The sequence below is a fragment of the Ranitomeya variabilis genome, chromosome 5 (genome assembly GCF_051348905.1).
Source record: "Ranitomeya variabilis isolate aRanVar5 chromosome 5, aRanVar5.hap1, whole genome shotgun sequence".
NCBI classification, from domain to species: domain Eukaryota; kingdom Metazoa; phylum Chordata; class Amphibia; order Anura; family Dendrobatidae; genus Ranitomeya; species Ranitomeya variabilis.
In genome coordinates this window covers 498,911,983-498,931,785 of record NC_135236.1, presented here as the reverse complement: position 1 = coordinate 498,931,785, position 19,803 = coordinate 498,911,983, and positions in this window count along the sequence as shown.

Below are 19,803 nucleotides of genomic sequence, written 5' to 3'. Positions count from 1 at the left end.
TGCAGTAAAGGTTGTAATTTCCGTGCAGCTCCCCTTAGCGCCTCCAGATTTGGATTGTAGGTGACCACTAGAGGCACCCGGTTATTTTCTTCTTTAGTTTTGTAATGTAGCAGGTGATTCCTTGATATTCTGGTGGCTCTTGTGATCTGATTTTCAATTGTTCTTGGATGGTAGCCCTGATTCAAAAAGGTCTTTCTGAGGCGACCCAGGTGTTCATCTCTATCCTTTGGGCTGGAACATATACGATTGTATCTGATGGCTTGGCTGTAGACAATAGAGTTTTTAATGTGTTTTGGATGGAAATTGTCCCATTTAAGGTATGTTGGACGGTCGATTGGCTTCTGATACAGGGATGTCTCTATTTTATTGTTCTGCAGCTTAATGATGGTGTCCAAAAAGTTAATTTCAGTGCAGGAGTAGTTGAGTGTCAAGTTGATGGTAGGATGAAATTGATTAAACTGTTCATGGAACGACTTTAGCTGTGGCTCAGACTCCGTCCAGATGATTAAAATGTCATCAATGTAGCGGTAGTACGCCAGAGGCCTGATGGGACATGAGGACAAAAAGTCGCTTTCAAGCTTGGCCATGAACAGATTTGCATACTGTGGGGCCATTTTACTGCCCATTGCTGTGCCAGTCTCCTGTAGATAGATCTTCTTGTCAAACTCAAAGTAATTGTGGGTGAGGATAAATTTTATAAGTTTCACCACAGAATTTGCATCAGTCCCTGTGTTTTCCAGGAAGAATTTGCAGGCATTTAATCCATCCTGATGTGGGATATTGGAGTACAAAGATTCCACATCCATGGTGGCCAGGATGGTTCCTTCTGGTAGAGGACCAATTGCTGATAGTTTATTCAATAGGTCAGTTGTGTCCTGAATGAAGCTGGGTGTATCTTTTACTGGGGTTTAAGAATACCCTCTACCCATCCAGATACCTGCTCAGTAAGGGTGCCCACACATGAAATAATTGGTCTTCCTGGGTTTCCAGATTTGTGGATTTTGGGAAGCATGTAGAATGTCCCTGTTCTTGGACTTTCTGGTATCAGGTCATTGGCTCTTATGGATACGTCAGGCAGACAAGATACTAACTTGTTTAGTTCCTTGTAATAGTCCTGTGTAGGATCCGACTCCAATGTTTTGTAGTAGCGTGTGTCCATAAGTTGTCTGTTTGCTTCCTTCATGTAGTCTGATGTGTTCATCATGACTATTGCACCTCCCTTGTCAACAGGTTTGATGATGATTTCTTTGTTGGTTTTCAGAGACTGTATGGCCTTTGTCTCCTGGGCACTGATGTTGAATGCTTGTGTCCTGTTAGTATCTATGATGGTGGATTTTATCAAATGTCTGAAGGAGTCTATATAGTTATCCAAATGAGGGTTGCGTCCCGGTGGAGGTGTCCAGTCTGACCTCTTTTTGGTTGTTAGAATCCCTTTTCCTTCAGTCTGAAGGAAAAGGGATTCTAACAACCAAAAAGAGGTCAGACTGGACACCTCCACCGGGACGCAACCCTCATTTGGATAACTATATAGACTCCTTCAGACATTTGATAAAATCCACCATCATAGATACTAACAGGACACAAGCATTCAACATCAGTGCCCAGGAGAGAAAGGCCATACAGTCTCTGAAAACCAACAAAGAAATCATCATCAAACCTGCTGACAAGGGAGGTGCAATAGTCATGATGAACACATCAGACTACATGAAGGAAGCAAACAGACAACTTATGGACACACGCTACTACAAAACATTGGAGTCGGATCCTACACAGGACTATTACAAGGAACTAAACAAGTTAGTATCTTGTCTGCCTGACGTATCCATAAGAGCCAATGACCTGATACCAGAAAGTCCAAGAACAGGGACATTCTACATGCTTCCCAAAATCCACAAATCTGGAAACCCAGGAAGACCAATTATTTCATGTGTGGGCACCCTTACTGAGCAGGTATCTGGATGGGTAGAGGGTATTCTTAAACCCCTAGTAAAAGATACACCCAGCTTCATTCAGGACACAACTGACCTATTGAATAAACTATCAGCAATTGGTCCTCTACCAGAAGGAACCATCCTGGTCACCATGGATGTGGAATCTTTGTACTCCAATATCCCACATCAGGATGGATTAAATGCCTGCAAATTCTTCCTGGAAAACACAAGGACTGATGCAAATTCTGTGGTGAAACTTATAAAATTTATCCTCACCCACAATTACTTTGAGTTTGACAAGAAGATCTATCTACAGGAGACTGGCACAGCAATGGGCAGTAAAATGGCCCCACAGTATGCAAATCTGTTCATGGCCAAGCTTGAAAGCGACTTTTTGTCCTCATGTCCCATCAGGCCTCTGGCGTACTACCGCTACATTGATGACATTTTAATCATCTGGACGGAGTCTGAGCCACAGCTAAAGTCGTTCCATGAACAGTTTAATCAATTTCATCCTACCATCAACTTGACACTCAACTACTCCTGCACTGAAATTAACTTTTTGGACACCATCATTAAGCTGCAGAACAATAAAATAGAGACATCCCTGTATCAGAAGCCAATCGACCGTCCAACATACCTTAAATGGGACAGTTTCCATCCAAAACACATTAAAAACTCTATTGTCTACAGCCAAGCCATCAGATACAATCGTATATGTTCCAGCCCAAAGGATAGAGATGAACACCTGGGTCGCCTCAGAAAGACCTTTTTGAATCAGGGCTACCATCCAAGAACAATTGAAAATCAGATCACCAGAGCCACCAGAATATCAAGGAATCACCTGCTACATTACAAAACTAAAGAAGAAAATAACCGGGTGCCTCTAGTGGTCACCTACAATCCAAATCTGGAGGCGCTAAGGGGAGCTGCACGGAAATTACAACCTTTACTGCAAAAAGATGCCCGCTTACAATCCATTTTTCCAGACCCCCCACTACTGTGTTTTAGGCAGCCCCCAAATCTAAGAAGCATCATTGTCAGAAGCTCCCTGTCCTCTCCAACAGCTGCAGGTACCTTTCCCTGCAATCAGAAAAAATGTAAAACCTGTCCATTTATAATGACCACGGACAAGATAAAGATCCCCAATTCACACCAGGACTACAAGATACCAGGTACATTCAGCTGCATCACTTCTAATGTGGTGTACCTAATTATTTGTACTAAATGTCCAACTGGGGGTCTGTATGTGGGGGAGACAGGGCAGAAACTGAGAACAAGGATGAACTCTCATCGCCATACAATAAAAGAAAAAAGAATGGATATACCTGTGGCAATACATTTCTGTCTCCCAAATCATAGCATTATGGACATGAAATTACTTGTATTGAAAAGTAACTTCAAAACTCAGAGAGACAGAAGAGTCTGGGAGTATAAACTGATGACGACCTTTGACACTCTAAATGCAGGAATGAATGTGTCACACGGATTTATGTCTTTTTACATCAACTAATGAACTTGCCCCTCAGACCATGTGGGGTCATCACAACAGAACGAGACCCTAATCACAGGACAATAAAACAATCCTTATCTAAGAATTGGCCCAATATTTATGGACGTAACTGTTTATCACCCATGGTAATTCTGCTTCATGTCACCTAGCTTATCCATGTTTTTTTTTCCCCTCTTTTTTTTTTTTTTTCTCTATACTATGTTGTGCATAAATATGTGATTCTTCAGAATTTGTTTTAGTCTTTGCCTGATGAAGAGACGTATGTAGTCTCGAAAGCTTGCAATTTGTTACCATCTTTTCAATCTGCTATATGTAAGTTAATAGGGTTTTGTTAATGATCATGACCCTGTTCACAAGGGCCAACAAAACGGTAAGGATACATTCCCATGATCAGCATCAAGGGTTTACCCCAACAGAGAGGAGCCAGAAGACCGCAGCATCTGATTTCTTCTACTCCTGCACTATTTAGAAGCATTTCACTTTCATATTAAAAGGTGCTGGTTTCTTTGCAGGGGTTAATCTGTTCAGTTGAGAGCTCTTGGAAGCTTTCCTGCATTAAAGCTTTCAGCTGTTCACTGTTAGCGACTCCCATCTCCAGCATAATCTGGGCCCTGGCTAGCACATTGCCAGAGCTACCTTATGCTGTATGGTTAGGAAAGGGTGGTTTGTGATTGATGTTTGGGAAGGTGTTTGGTGGATTCATCTGAGACTGTTGCTAGGTTTTGGGTAGGTGCTAATTCCCTCCTTCTCCCACTTTGGTTTTACCCCATCCTCCACAACCCGGTGTTTACCTTAGTTGTTTGTGTGCTGTAGAGATTTGTACTCACTCAGCTGCTCGTAAGGTAAACATAGGAAGCGGTATTCATGCACAGTCCAGGTGGCAAAACAATACAGAGCCTTGTCGGTCACAAAGTGAAAAACAAACTGAAAACAAATAGTCCTTATGGTATTGCGGGGCCGCCCACTTAGGTCAATGCCTTTAGCAACACACACTGGAGGTCACCACACCCCCAGCCACAGACACCGAATGAGAGACTCAGCCTCCATTTTATCTGCCAAACCACGCCCCTGGGGTTGGAATATGTGAGAGGCCATTCCCACCCATCTCTTATGACTACTCGTAAAACCCAGCACTGGAACGGCCAAATACCTCACTTAGCACTATATGTGCTGGAGCATGCTTCCAAGCTCACATCACCGCAAATAATAGCTGCGATGACACCTATCTGCCCTCAAGGATTCGTCCGGCGGCCATCTTACAGTGGGTATACCTGCATGATTGGCATTTTTCTTTATCCATGTTTGTATTACCTTGTTAGTCTGGTTGGTGTATTACAGTACACTACTACTCCACTCTTACCTGGGTGGGGAGAGAGTATAGACTGAGGATGGATTTAGGAGCTAAGGCAAGGTATGTGGTCTCGGTGTCTTGACCATCACGAATAATCCTGGGAACAAGGTGAGCTAGTGTGCCCCTAGTGTAAGGGTCAGGGAAGGAGCCCCTTGTCCCGAGACACCTGACATCAATGTTTGTTCAGGCTTTCATAGAGCTGAACTTACGCATGAATCTCACACCTTAACTCACTTGCTTTTTTCCTTTCGTTTTTGTATACACTTTTGCAGGCATTTTTGCCCCATGCGTTATTGATGCATTTTTGATACATGCTTTGTTTAAATAAAGCCAATTGAAATTTTCAGCTAGGTTAGTGACATCACTGCTTCTGAATCTCGCTCTGCCCTCTGTGTGACACAGTGAGAGTGGCGAGATCAGCAACTCAGTAATGTCATCGCTCATCAGACATTTTGAGTCTCGCACTGCAATCTGTGTGACCCGGTGAGAGCGGCGCGGTCAGTAAATCAGTGACGTCACTGCTCTTCAGCCATTCCGAGTTTCGTTCTGCTCTCTGTGTGACCCGGTGAGAGCGAACGGTGAGGTCAGTAACTCAGTAACGTCACCAGTTATCATACATTACGGGTCTGACGCCACACTCTGCGTGTCATGGCAAGAGTGGTGTGATCAGTAACTCAGTAATGACACCAGTCGTCAGACACTCCATGTCTCACGCTGCCCTATGTGTGAAATGGAGAGAGCAGTGAGGTCAGTTACATTACTGACGTCTTCATCGCTTGTCACAGTCACCGGGTATCGCAAAGCGCACCCTGACCCAGATTGACTTATGAAGCGTCGTTCTCAGAATCGGTGGACATCGTGGGAACACCATGGGCTACGTCAGAGCTGTGGGGTTTTTTTTTATAATAATTTGGCGACGAAGGGACAGTGTCTTGTCTTTATTTCTCTATTTTTCAGTCTTTCAGGTATGTGTTTGTGGACTACATCGAATTTAGTGGACTACTTTGGATCTGCATTGCTTTTTTAAAAAATAAATTGATGAAACAGGACAAGAGGGGTGTTTTTTAAAATGAAAAATTTTGGTGTGTGTTTTTTGCTCTTTTTACTTACAGGGTTAGTAATAGAGGTGTCTGATAGACGCCTCTCCATTACTACCACCAGGGCTTGATGCCATCTGACATTACACAGCTGACATCAATCCCATAAACCATTACCCAATTTGCCAATGCACCAGGGCAATTGGGAAGACCCAAGGCAAAGTACCAGAATTGGCACATCTAATGTGATGTGCCCCTTCTGGGGTGGCTGCAGGCTGCTATTTTTAGGTGGGGAAGGGCAAAATAACAATGGACCTTCCCAGCCTGATAATATCAGCCTGTAGCTGTCTGCTTTGCCTTGGCTGGTTATCAAAAATAGTGTGTAGTCGGACATTAGTTTATCGACCTCTTTGCATTTGGAAACCTTGCTTGTTCTGTTTCCTATCTTTCAACCAACTTTATTGAAACCTCATGCCTTTGTTTGGATACATTTTTAGGTGAGTTTATGTGCTGCGAGTGCATCCGAGAATTGAATCATGTGAGAGAGTCGGAGCACAGTGCACTGACACTCGGATCAAACTCTGACACAATGTGAGCTGGGTGTCATTTACAAGTCCCGATTTTCTTGCATGAGAGACCATACGTTCATATAACCTCAGCCTAACTGAGGTAAGGAGCGCACGCCGCTTGCAGGCTCTATGCTTTAGAACCTCCAAGCGCCAGTCTGAAGCTGGCTGGATCCAACAAGCTTCAGTCACCCTGTGCTTCACTAAAGCTGCAGACGCAAAGCTGCCTCTCATAGCAGCATGGTAGAGTACTCAGTTCAGACTAGCAGTGTGATTGTGCCACTGGTCCATAGTTTAAATATTTATTTATTTTATTCACTTATATAGCACCATTAATTCTACAACACTTTACATGAATTATAAATATTTGTTTATATGTGACTTTCAATCTAATGTAGTCAAACAGGATTGTCAACATTTCAATGTAGCCGCAATTGAGTATGAAGACTGACAGATATGCTGACCGCAAGCTTCAGGAGTGCACTAACCACCCACCCCCTGCACCTCCCGACAACTAGGTAGCCATGAGGCAGCGAAGCAGTGCTGTCCTGAACAACACTTCTTGTAAGGCCGGTTTCACACGTCCTGATATTTCCAGCACCGGAAAAAATCGGTACCGGAGATATCCGGGTCCATGTGTCCGTTTATCACATCCATTTGTGGCATCCAGGTGCTATCCATGTGTCTGTGTGTACCATCTGTGTGGCATCCGTGTGCTGTCCGTGTGCTGTCCGTATCCGTGTATTGAAACAATTTGTTTCAATTTTAACCCTATGACTTTAAAAAAGCACACGGACGGCATCCCTCTGCGGTAAGAATTTACACAGACCCATTGACTTGTTTGGGTCCGTGTGATTCTTGCAGCTGCACAAAAACGGACATGTCAGCTTGTTTTGCCCACAGACACACGGTCCGTGAAAACATGCTGACATCTGCATAGACCTATTCATTTGAATGGGTCTACGTGTGTCAGTGTCTCTGGTACGTGAGAAAACTGTCACTACACGTACTGGAGGCACTGGCGTGTGAAACCGGCCTAAAGGGGATTTCCCACGAACAAAAGTTTATATTAATCAATAGATCTTGGAATAATAATAAGTCCCACAATTGGATGTGTTTAAATAAAATGTTCCTGTGCTGAGATATTCTTATACTGCTGTGTACTGTGGTATGATTGGCTAGTGAATAAAATTAACTTTTGTTCGTGGGAAAACCTCTTTAAGGAGACAATCTGTTTCAGGTTTTGGAGTTTTTGGAGCCATTACATTTTTATATTTATATTAATCAACAGTTTTATCATACAATATACTGAAAAAGGAAGAAAAATGTCCAATTGAGGTGAAATGATGAAAAAAAATACATTACCACCATTGGTTTGTTAAACTTCATTTTTACAGTGTACATTTTGTGATAAAAGTGACCTGGCAACATAATTCTCCAGGTCAGTGCAATTAAATTGATGTCAAGCTTATTTTTTTAATATTTTAATGACTTTAAAAAAAAGTTAACCTCTGAAAATAGTGACACAAACCATTTTTTACAGAGACCCATAACATTTTTACCTTACTGTTGCATCGATGGACCTGTATGAGGGCTTGTTTTTCTGTGATAAGCTGTAATTTTTTTACCTCTTAACGACCGCCGATACGCCTTTTAAGTGTGGCAGTTAAGGTTACTCATTCCTCTGAAAAATAAGGGTATAGTGCCCCCCAGAGTCAGAAAATCTCTAGGGTCTCGGCTGCCAGGGGTAGCTGAGACCCCGGAGAACATGATTCGAGACGGTTTTTACCGTCACCAGTGTTGCAATCACCGTTATTTACCGAATAACGTAGACCACAAAAAGAAAAAAAGTTACATTTTCCATTTATTTCTCTCTCCTCTGATATGATGTAGAATACCAGAGAAGAGAGAAATGGGGTCCCCCGAGCCCCCCAGCACCTCCAGTGTCTCCGGCCCTTGGCGTCTTCTCCTGGGAAGAAAATAGCGGGCGCATGCACAGTGTGCCCACCGAGATCGGATGGCCGGCACCCGGCAACAATACATTTTTCCTATTGGTGAATTTTAATCACTGTGATTGACCCTATCACAGCAAAATGTTGTGCTCCATTTTCTCCTGATGCCCTTGTGAAAATAAAAAAGTTTGGTTCCAAAGTAAATTTCTGTGAAAAAAGTAAAATGTTTATTTTTTTCCTTCCACATTGCTTTAGCTCTCATGAAGCACCTGAGGGGTTAATAAACTTCTTAAATGTGGTTTTCAGCACCTTGAGGGGTACAGTTTTTAGAATGGTGTCACTTTGGGGTATTTTCTGACATATTGACCCCCCAAACTCACTTCAAATGTGATGTGGTCTCTAAAATAATGGATTTGTAAACTTTGTTGGAAAAATGAGAAATCGCACGTCAACTTTTAACCCTTATAACTTCCTGACTAAAAATAAAAAAATTATGTTTCCAAAATTGTGCTGATGTAAAGTAGACATGTGGGAAATGATATTTATTAACTATTTTCTGCGATATGACTCAAATGTAAAAGTTTGAAAACTGCAACATTTTCAAAATTTTTGGCAAATTTCCATTTTTTGCATAAATAAACGCAAGTCATATCAAAGAAATGTTGCCACTAACATGAAGTACAATATGTCACAAAAAAGATCTGAGAATCAGTGGGATCCATCGAAGCGTTCCAGAGCTATAACCTCATAAAGTGACAGTGGTCAGAATTGTAAAAATTGGCTTGGCCATTAAGTACAAAACTGGCTCTGTCACTAAGGAGTTAACCAAATCATGTTGTGGTACATACAATGCTTTGCTACCTATTTACTGTATTTATTAAGGAGGCGTAATGACCAAAAAAGGACAATTTTTATGTTTTGGTGGATTTGTTTCCTTTTTCCCTGTTATTTATGGGTAAGCAAAATTACACTTTAATACATATAGAACAAGTTGAAGATGTGTAAATCCAAATTTTTGCTATAATGGAGAATTCTCCAAATGCAAATAATATAACTTTACAAGGAAAGTGATATAAGTGACTTTCAGTCTAATGTATTCAGACAGGATTGTCAACAGTTGTATGTTTCTGCACTTGGGTGAGAAGCCTGACACATATGCTGACCGCAAGCTATTACATATGGTTGCCAAAGGCATACTTTGAACATCTCCTGTCTCCTGCTAACAAAAAGGTGCAGGTGTTGTGTGTCTTAGCCTGGTTGACTCCACTCCACTATCATCTCTATTTGCTCATTGGGTGATAGCGTAATAAGCAAGGAAAGTTTTAGCACTGTTCTGAAATTCTTAACTAATCCTGACTAATTCCCAGACAGCAGACAGTCTCAAAATGCACGAAATTCATCAGAATCTAAAGCTGGCTACAAATAACAAAAGACTGACTGTCACTTCCAAACAGAAAAACTGGTGTGTACATGTGCAAACTATGGGTACTGTCACACTCTGCAACTTTCCAACGATCACGTCCAGCGATACGACCTGGCCGTGATCGTTGGAAAGTCGTTGTGTGGTCGCTGGAGAGCTGTCACACAGACCGCTCTCCAGCGACCAACGATGCCGAGGGCCCCGGGTAACCAGGGTAAACATCGGGTTACTAAGCGCAGGGCCGCGCTTAGTAACCCGATGTTTACCCTGGTTACCAGCGTAAAAGTAAAAAACAAACAAACCGTACATACTCACATTCCGGTGTCCTTCAGGTCCCTTGCCGTCTGCTTCCCGCTCTGACTGAGTGCCGCCGTAAAGTGAAAGCAGATCACAGCGGTGACGTCACCGCTGTGCTCTGTACTGCCTTACGGCCGGCAGTCAGTCAGAGCGGGAAGCAGACAGCAAGGGACCTGAAGGACACCGGAATGTGAGTATGTACGGTTTGTTTGTTTTTTACTTTTACGCTGGTAACCAGGGTAAACATCAGGTTACTAAGCGCGGCCCTGCGCTTAGTAACCCGATGTTTACCCTGGTTACAAGCGAACGCCTCGCTGGATCGCTGTCACACACAACGATCCAGCGATGACAGCGGGAGATCCAGCGACGAAAGAAAGTTCCAAACGATCTGCTACGACGTACGATTCTCAGCAGGGTCCCTGATCACTGCTGCGTGTCAGACACAGCGATATCGTATGGATATCGCTGGAACGTCACGGATCGTACCGTCGTAGCGATCAAAGTGCCACTGTGTGACAGTACCCTTAGAGCAGCCATCTCTATACATAACAAATAAACAAAGTTGCACTCTATAGCACTAAAGCATGTAAACATGAAATAGATGACATTTAAATTGCATTACTTCTCTAGATAAATAGAAAAAATGAAGATACTTAGCACATAATTTGGCCAATTCATGCATGCCCAGAAGTCAACGCCAAGGCTATCTCCGGCTGCTAGGAGCCTATCTAATGTGAATCCTGTCTGTCGTTAGCTACTGAGCATGCATGAATTGGCCAAATTAAGTGCTAAGCATCTCCATTTTTTCTTACTATCTAGAGCAGTAATGCAATTCAAATTTCTCTATGTCCGAACATTCGTGCATCTCCCATCAGAACCCCCCTGCCAAACTGGATTCGAACATATGCCCCGACGGGGCCATAGACTATAATGGTGCCGGCAGATTGAACGTGTGCTCTGTCGTACATAATTTTCAGGCTGTCGGCAGATATGCAACAGATACAGACTTATTTGTGTGCATTAGGAGTTTACACTTTTCTGACAGTCGATGGCGATGTTGTTACTGTTATATGCTTAGTTCAATGTAATGCATATACTTGTTGTAGTTTTGTTTCACTTTCTCTCTGGTAAAAGGTCCTTTAGACTTCCTGTTATGCTGTATTAAGAAGCTGATGCATGTACCTCATGTTCTGTGTGGATAAAAGTTGAATTACCCCATATAATCTACTCTCCAAGTTTCTTCTGCGACCAAACTATGCAACAGGTTATGGGCCCAGCATAGAAGACAAAAAGGACTTGGTGAATGCAAAAGAATACTTCAGAGCAATTCTCTCCAAACAAGTAAGACAAATACCGTATATACTCGAATATAAGCCGACTCAAGTATAAGCCGACCCCCCTAATTTTGGCACAAAAAAATGGGAAAACTTAATGACTCGAGTATAAGCCTAGGGTGGGAAATGCAGCAGCTACCGGTAAACGTCAAAAGTAAAAATAGATACCAATAAAAGTAAAATTAATTGAGGCATCAGTAGGTTAAGTGTTTTTGAATATCCATATTGAATCAGGAGCCCCATATAATGATCCATAAAGTTTATTATGGGCCCCATAAGATGCTCCATATTAAAATATGCCCCATATAATCCTGCATAAAGGTTAATAATGGCCCCATAAGATGCTCCATAGACACATTTGCCCAATATAATGCTGCACAAATGTTCATTATGGCCCCATAAGATGCTCCATAAAGATATTTGCCCCATATAGTGCTGCACAAACGTTGATTATGGCCCCATACAGACACTTGCCCCATATAGTACTGCACAAACGTTGATTATGGCCCTATAAAGACACTTGCCCCATATAGTGCCGCACAAACATTATGGCCCCATAAGAGGTTCTATACAGACACTTTGCCCCATTATAGTGTTGCACAAACGTTATGGCCCCATAAGATGCTCCATACAGACATTTGCCCCATTATAGTGCTGCACAAACGTTATGGCCTCATAAGATGCTCCATACAGACACTTAATAATAATAATAATAATAATAATAATCTTTATTTTTATATAGCGCTAACATATTCCGCAGCGCTTTACAGTTTTGCACACATTATCAACGCTTGCCCCATTATACTGCTGCACAAATGTTATGGCCCCATAAGATGCTCTATACAGACACTTGCCCCATTATAGTGCTGCACAAACGTTATGGCCCCATAAGATGCTCTATACAGACACTTGCCCCATATAGTGCTGCACAAACGTTATGGCCCCATAAGATACTCCATACAGACATTTGTCCCATTATAGTGCTGCACAAACGTTATGGCCCCATAAGATGCTCTATACAGACACTTGCCCCATTATAGTGCTGCACAAACGTTATGGCCCCATAAGATGCTCTATACAGACACTTGCCCCATTATAGTGCTGCACAAACGTTATGGCCCCAGAAGATGCTCCATACAGACACTTGCCCCATTTGCTGTTGCTGCGATAAAAAAAAAAAAATTACATACTCACCTCTCCGTCGCTCATGCCCCCGGCACTTTCAATATTCACCTGACTTCGTTCTGGGGCCGCTCCATCTTCAGCGTCTTCTGCACTGACGTTCAGGCAGAGGGCGTGCACTAACCACGTTACCACGCTCCTCTGACCTGAGCATCACTGCTGAAGACAAAGTGGCACCCGGAACAGGGAGCAGGTGAATATCGCGCAGCGCTGCGCTCCCCTCCCCGTTATACTCACCTGCTCCTGGCGCAGTGCAGTCCCTGTTTCCCGGCACCCCAGCTTCTTCCTGTACTAAGCTGTCACCGTTACCGCTTATTACAGTAATTAATATGCGGCTCCACCCCTAAGGGAGGTGGAGCTGCATATTCATTACTGTAATGAGCGATACCATGTGACCGCTCAGTACAGGAAGAAGCTGCTGGCTCTGGGGAAAAGACGTGCAGGGACCGCACCAGGAGCAGGTGAGTATAATTAGACAGCCCCTGCTTTCCCTCCCCTGCCGACCCCTGGGTATGACTCGAGTATAAGCCAAGAGGGGGACTTTCAGCCCCAAAAAATGGGCTGAAAATCTCGGCTTATACTCGAGTATATATGGGTAAGTTAAAGATGAGCAGCAGTTCAGAGCTCAGACTCACAGTAGCTAAGCTGAACAATGAGAACTATCAGTTATGGAAGTTCAAAGTGGAGATGTTATTGTCTAAAGATGATTTATGGGAAGTAATCACTACAGACAGACCCAATAATAATAACCAGACATGGGATAAGAAAAACAGACAAGCAAGAGCTACTATCAGCTTATTAGTCAAGGATGATCAGTTAATCCACATAAGGAATGAGAATACAGCAAAGGGAATGTGGGAAGCATTGAGAAAGCTACATGAAAGATCCAGCTTAAATCACAAACTTTTCCTGTAAGAAAACTTTACAAGATGAGATTCAGTGCAAAGAAAGACATGCAGGAGCATATAAACTCCATGATGGAGGTGGTAACACAGCTGAGATCAGTCGATGAAGACATTAAGGAAAGCCATATAGCAGAAATATTATTGTCCAGTTTACCATATTCATACACTGCTCTGATAAGTGCACTAGAGACAAGACCTGAAGCAGACATTACACTAGAGTTTGTAAAGACCAGACTTATAGATGAATATCATAGAAGGAAAGAGCAAACAAATGATCCCACGAAAAGGCATAGTGAAAATGCTCTTAAAGGGACAGACAAGAAGCCCCATAATACAGAGACAAGAGAATGTTTCAGATGTAATAAAAAGGGACATTTAAAGAAAGCCGGTACTATATGGAAAGCAGAACAACAGAAATTACACCAAAAGGAGAATAAACAAAGTAAAAAGCACAATTTCTAACCCTCATGCAGATTACTGGAATGGTACATTTAAAGTAACTGATAAAAAGTCATCACCAGGCTGGTTTATTGACTCAGGAGCAACAAGTCACCTGACTAGTGATAAAAGCATCTTTACTGAACTTGATGAAAATAAGAAGGAAGCAATTTATCTTGCAGATGGGAGTAAAATAACCGCAGACGGTATTGGACAGGGAATGCTAATCTGTACTGATGGACTTGGGCTTAATTCAAAATTACTAGTAAAGGATGTGTTATATGTTCCAGGACTAGAAGGAGGATTGTTATCTGTAAAGCATCTAACAACCAAAGGACTTACTGTAAAATTAAAAAATGATAATTGTACAATCCTAGCGGGAGATAAGGTAACAATTAATGTCAAAGCAGGTGAACAATTATATCATCCAGACACATTAAAAGAACAGATTAAGTTATGTACACATGATCACAACAATTGTATTCACATGTGGTATAGACGTCTAGGACACAGACATCCTGAGAGTATAATGGCGTTACAAAAGAAGAATTTGACAAAAGACCTATTGATATCTGATTGCTCAATTACCGTAAAATATGAATATTGTATAAAATCTAAAGCTACAAGAGTATCCATAACTAAAGAGAGTGAGACAAAAAGCACAAGACACTTGACTTGGTACACACTAATGTATGTGGACCCATGAAAGTGACCACATCAGAAGGTAATAGATATATGGTGACCTTCATAGGGGACTACTCAAGATACACAGTCACATACTTGATAAAGAACAAAAGTGAAGTTTTTGAAAAATTAGAAGACTATGTGGCGAAGTCAAATAACAAGTTTCAGAGGAAGCCAATCATCATTAGAAGGGATAATGGAGGTGAATTTACAGGACACCAAATAGAAAACTAATTAAGACAGAATGGAATAGAGCATCAAAAGACTGTTCCATTCACACCTGAACAGAACAAGGTAGCAGAAAGGAAGAACAGAACAAGGTAGCAGAAAGGAAAAACAGAACTTTTACTGAAATGATAATATGTATGCTAATAGATTCCAAACTGCCAGAGAAATACTGAAGCAGCAATGACAGCTACATATCTGCAAAACAGACTTTTTTCAAGAAAATTGAAAAAAAAACCATATGAACTGTGGCAAGGTAAGAAACCAATTGTGAATCATTTAAGAGTTTTTGGTTGCAAAGTTTTTGTGTTTATTCCAGAAGAAAAACGTTCCAACCTTCAAAACAGAGCCATTGCATGAATATTTGTCGGATAAAGTGACAATTGCAAAGGATACAGAATCCTAGATCCCAAGACAGACAGAATCACAGTGAGTAACAGTGTAACATTCATTGAAGATCTAAATGATGACATAATGACATCACTGGAAACAAAAAATGAGAGAAACGAGAGTGATATAACTGCAAGAACATCTGATGAGAAAGAAGTGGAAATCGATGAAAATCAAAAAACTGAAAATCAAGAGCTACAGCTCCATACAGAAACAGAACCAAGATGCTCAATAAGAGAAAACAAGGTAAGACCACCTCAACATCTTTCATACAAGGCAAGTACAAATAAAATTTATGAACCTATGTCTTTGGAGGACATATCTCAACTTTCAGAAGAAGAGGCCAACAAATGGATAAAGGCTGCAGAAACAGAAATAAGATCCATTTATAATTCAAAGACATGGATACTGACATAACTACCAAAAACTACCAAAGCTAAAAAAAAATGGATTGGAATGCAGTGAAGAGTAATCTGTTATTTGAAAGGGACTAGCAGTGTTAAACTGAAACCACCTGCAAGTGAGAAATACATTTTAACTGGATACGTTGATGCAGACTGGGCTGGAGATCCAATTGACAGGAAATCTACCAGTGGCTATCTTTTCTTGCTCTCAGGCGGACCAATTAGTTGGACTAGTAAGAAATAATCTATAGTAACACTGTCATCTACAGAAGCAGAATATGTCGCCAGTCAAGAAGTTCTATGGTTAAGACAACTGCTAACAGATTTAGGACAACAACAATTGGGACCAATAAAGATGTATGAGGACAATCAATGATGTCTAGTTCTTGCTCAATGGAAAGAGATAATCCAAGAACTAAACACATTGATGTAAGGTTTCACTTCTTGAGAGATCACCAGGAACAAGGAATCCTACATTTAGAGTACTGCCAACTGACGATATGGCAACAGATATTTTCACAAAGGCATTGAATGCTGAAAGACCTCAGAGACGAAGAAATTAGGTTTAACTGAATAAGTCCTTACTGTTTAGACAGGGTGTTGGCAAATATGCAACAGATACAGACTTGTGTGCAGGAGGAGTTTACACTTTTCTGACAGTAGATGGCGATGTTGTTACTGTTATATGCTTAGTTGAATGTAATGCATATACTTGTTTTTCTTTGGTTTCACTTTCTCTCTGGTAAAAGGTCCTTTAGACTTCCTGTTATGCTGTATTAAGTAGCTGATGCATGTACCTCATGTTCTGTGAAGATAAAAGTTGAATTACCCATATAATCTACTCTCACAAATTTCTTCTGCGACCAAACTATGCAACACAGGTGTGTAGGCCTATTGGAGGCGGATGTTCCGACGCAGTCTACTACATCTGAGTGTCCATCTTCAGTAGGCGTATGCGCCCAAAATGATGCACAACAGAGCTCACGTTCACTCTTCACCATTATTTTCTATGGCCCTGTCACCGCATACATCCTAATCCTATTTTGCAGTGGGTTTTGGCCATAAGCCCCAATGGGACCCACAACCGGGGAGATAGGTACAATCTGAAAGTACCCTTAGATTAATCTGCCAGCAGTTTATGCCCCCTTACAACAAAAAGATTAGTTGTGGAAATTCTGATGACTCGATACTTCTTCACTCCTCGACTTTTTCTTGAGGTGGAGTTCAGAGGCACCCATTCAAATCTGATAGTCTGCAAGGCCCACAAAAATGACAAAGGCCAGGGAGTCCCATAGGGCGTATGAGCCACATGACAATACAGAGGGTGGGGGAGTAAAGAGTTAAAGAACTTGAATACGGAGTAGGAATACATGTGGTGTTTTGTGATTGGAGGGGAGGAGGATTGGTTTGGGGGCAGGATTAGGAAGGGATAAAAGGAAGTGAATGGGTTGGTTACCTCCTCTTGCTCCCTGGGATGCTGCTGGACACATCAAGACCACGGAATAGCCATGGCAGAGCTTATGGCCTTGATGGATATAGTGAGGGCTGCCACGGCGATCTGGAGCGCCCCCACGTGTAAGGACAATGGGATACTCAGTACCAGGTCTATCTCTCTCGGTTCTGGGGATGTCACGGTGGCCCGACCCGGTCTGTGGCCCTTCTGAGGGACGTCCACTTAAAGGAGTAGTTGAAGGAGTAGTTGTTTGTACGGTGTTTCGTGACCCCACCTGTGGTATTCGGTCAGGGTGACCGACGCTGCCAGGGGTCCGCTGGGGTGATGGAATGGCAGCTAGATGGTGTACCTTCCCACAGGTGAAGTATTTCCCCAGGGCTTCCCAGGTGTGTAGGTGGTGGTGGTGGACGTCGTAAGGCGCAATGAATAACGAGGACACAAAGGTTGCAGTCTCTTTACCTTTTACTGAAGACTTCAGAGTCCACAGTCCAGAGTACCGTTCACAGGGCAGGCTGAGTCCGGCCAGTCCGAAGGCACATCCAGAGTTCCCTTATCCAAGTGGAAATCAGTAGCCTTCCTACTAGCGCCTGTGTGTTGTAGTACCTCCCTGCTGAGCACCACGGGATAGTCCTCACAACTTTCGTGGATGTTTCTGATGTTCTCTCTCTCTCTGTCCCCCAGATGATATGGATAGGACAACCCGTATGATGGGGTAGGCCTGGAGCTATTTTATAGGGACCCTAGAGACGCCCCTCTCCCACAATTTGCCTCCGTGTCTTCATAGGTGTTAAGGTCGGGCAGCCAACTTGGAATCAACTGTCCTGGCGGTCTCTGAAGTAATGCGTAGAGCCTATTACTCCCTTGCTGCCGCAATGAAGTGCAGGCACAGCTCCGTAACGTTCTATCTTGTGCTTGGCCTCTGTCAGGATCCCACCCCTGACAGGGACCCTCTGTCTGCAGCTCAGATGTTCCTCCTTCTCCCCCTGTCTGCCTGACAGGTCCTCTCTGGGTCAAACCCAGGTAGCTTCTGACTAACTTCCTATCCAACCCACCAGTTTTACCCGTGTGTGAGGAGTGGCCTAGTAGATAGTACCTTTGCTCCCCCTGGTGGACTGGAATGTGAAGTGTAGTGTGTGACTGTGATACCTGGTCAGGTGAACTCCTTTAGTACCATCAGACGTAATATCACTCCCCCTGGTGGAAGAGCGACATTACTGCAACGACCAGGACTCTGGGGCGCTGCAGATCCATAGGATCAGGCTGCTGCAGGAGCAGCTTCAGATGGCCTGCGCTTCCCCATCTGCTGTGAAGACAGGCTCTCCTATGCCTGCAGTGGGAGCTCGGCGGTCTTGGTGACTGGAGCATTTCTCACCTGTCGGTGAGAGACTAAGCAAGAGATGCTCTAGGAGCTCCCAGGGACCCTCTTGGTCTAGAGGAGCAACTCGAGTCTACAGCTCCTTCTCTGGTCCCAGGAGGAATCCTCGATGGAGCCGTGGCCTACTCAAAGTAGGCATCCTGGATTTGTGGCCTACTTCCAGTTTGCAGCCAGCAAGGACCTGGACCAGAGTATTGTGACCTCTGGTGACATGCTGGCTGGGGGTGAAACCCAGCAGCGGAGGATCACAGATGAACCCCCCGGTGGATGGCAGGGGGGAATGCAACCTTCGTCAGGAGTGCAGCCTGCTAGGACCCGACAACAGGTAGCGGTGGCTTCTGGAATGGTGAGGGGTCGAACCCAGCGGGGGAAAGAGTGCATAGGGAACCTTTATGCATTTGGAGTCTGCTAGGCCTCAGATCAGTAGAGCTACAAAAAGTTCAGAGGTGACAGTGAGAGGCAGTTCCAGGTGTGTGGTTGCAAGTGAACGGCCTTCCTGCAGTCGGCAGGGTGGGCTGGAACTTGCTGAAGGACTGGACATAGGGAGGAATTACAGGGGTCCAAAAATACTTTGAGGGCTTGCTGGGGCAGGCTGTCCTGGGAGCACATCACAGGCCATTGGTAAGGGGGGAAAAGTGGCCCATGGAAGAAGATGACCTGGGTGAGATGTCCATGAAGGTGCAGCATACACATTGTCGGGCAGCCCCTTCGCCAGCTTTATCAAGGTCTGACGTTATGGGGACCCATGAGTTCAGCGGAGGAGAGATGTCACCTCGAGCATATGGAAATTATCAAGTTTCATCCAGAGATGTCTTGGCTGGTCTGAGAATCTCTCTGAAGCAGCCTGGTGAGGAGATGTCAATTGTTGATCATTTACTAGTGATGAGCAAATGTGCTCGCCAGTACTCGTTACCCGCCCGACTATCACTGTACTCGGTGTACTCGGCGAGCACCAATCATTTCCGGGATTATTCGGCGGGAGCTCGGGTCTCTGCCCTGCATATTTGGCGATCTTTAGAGCGCCAATCAACATGCCGGGAATTGTCTGCCATGCACTGTAATGCTGCAGCCATCTTTGTTGTGGTATTACAGTGATTGGCTGGCCGCACAGCGTCATCAGGTCTATAAGAGACCTGACGCCGCCCTGCTCGGCGCATTCAGCTCCGGACTCAGCTAGTGTAGGGAGAGCTGCTGCTGAGCTAGGGTCAGATTTGTGCTTTTATTAGTTAGTGTGGGTCTACTATTGTTCAATCCACAAATCCAGCTAAACCATCAGTCCTTTTAAGGGTTAATTACGGAGTATATAGATTATAGTGCTAAGTAGGCAGGGGAGTCTATGTGCGCAT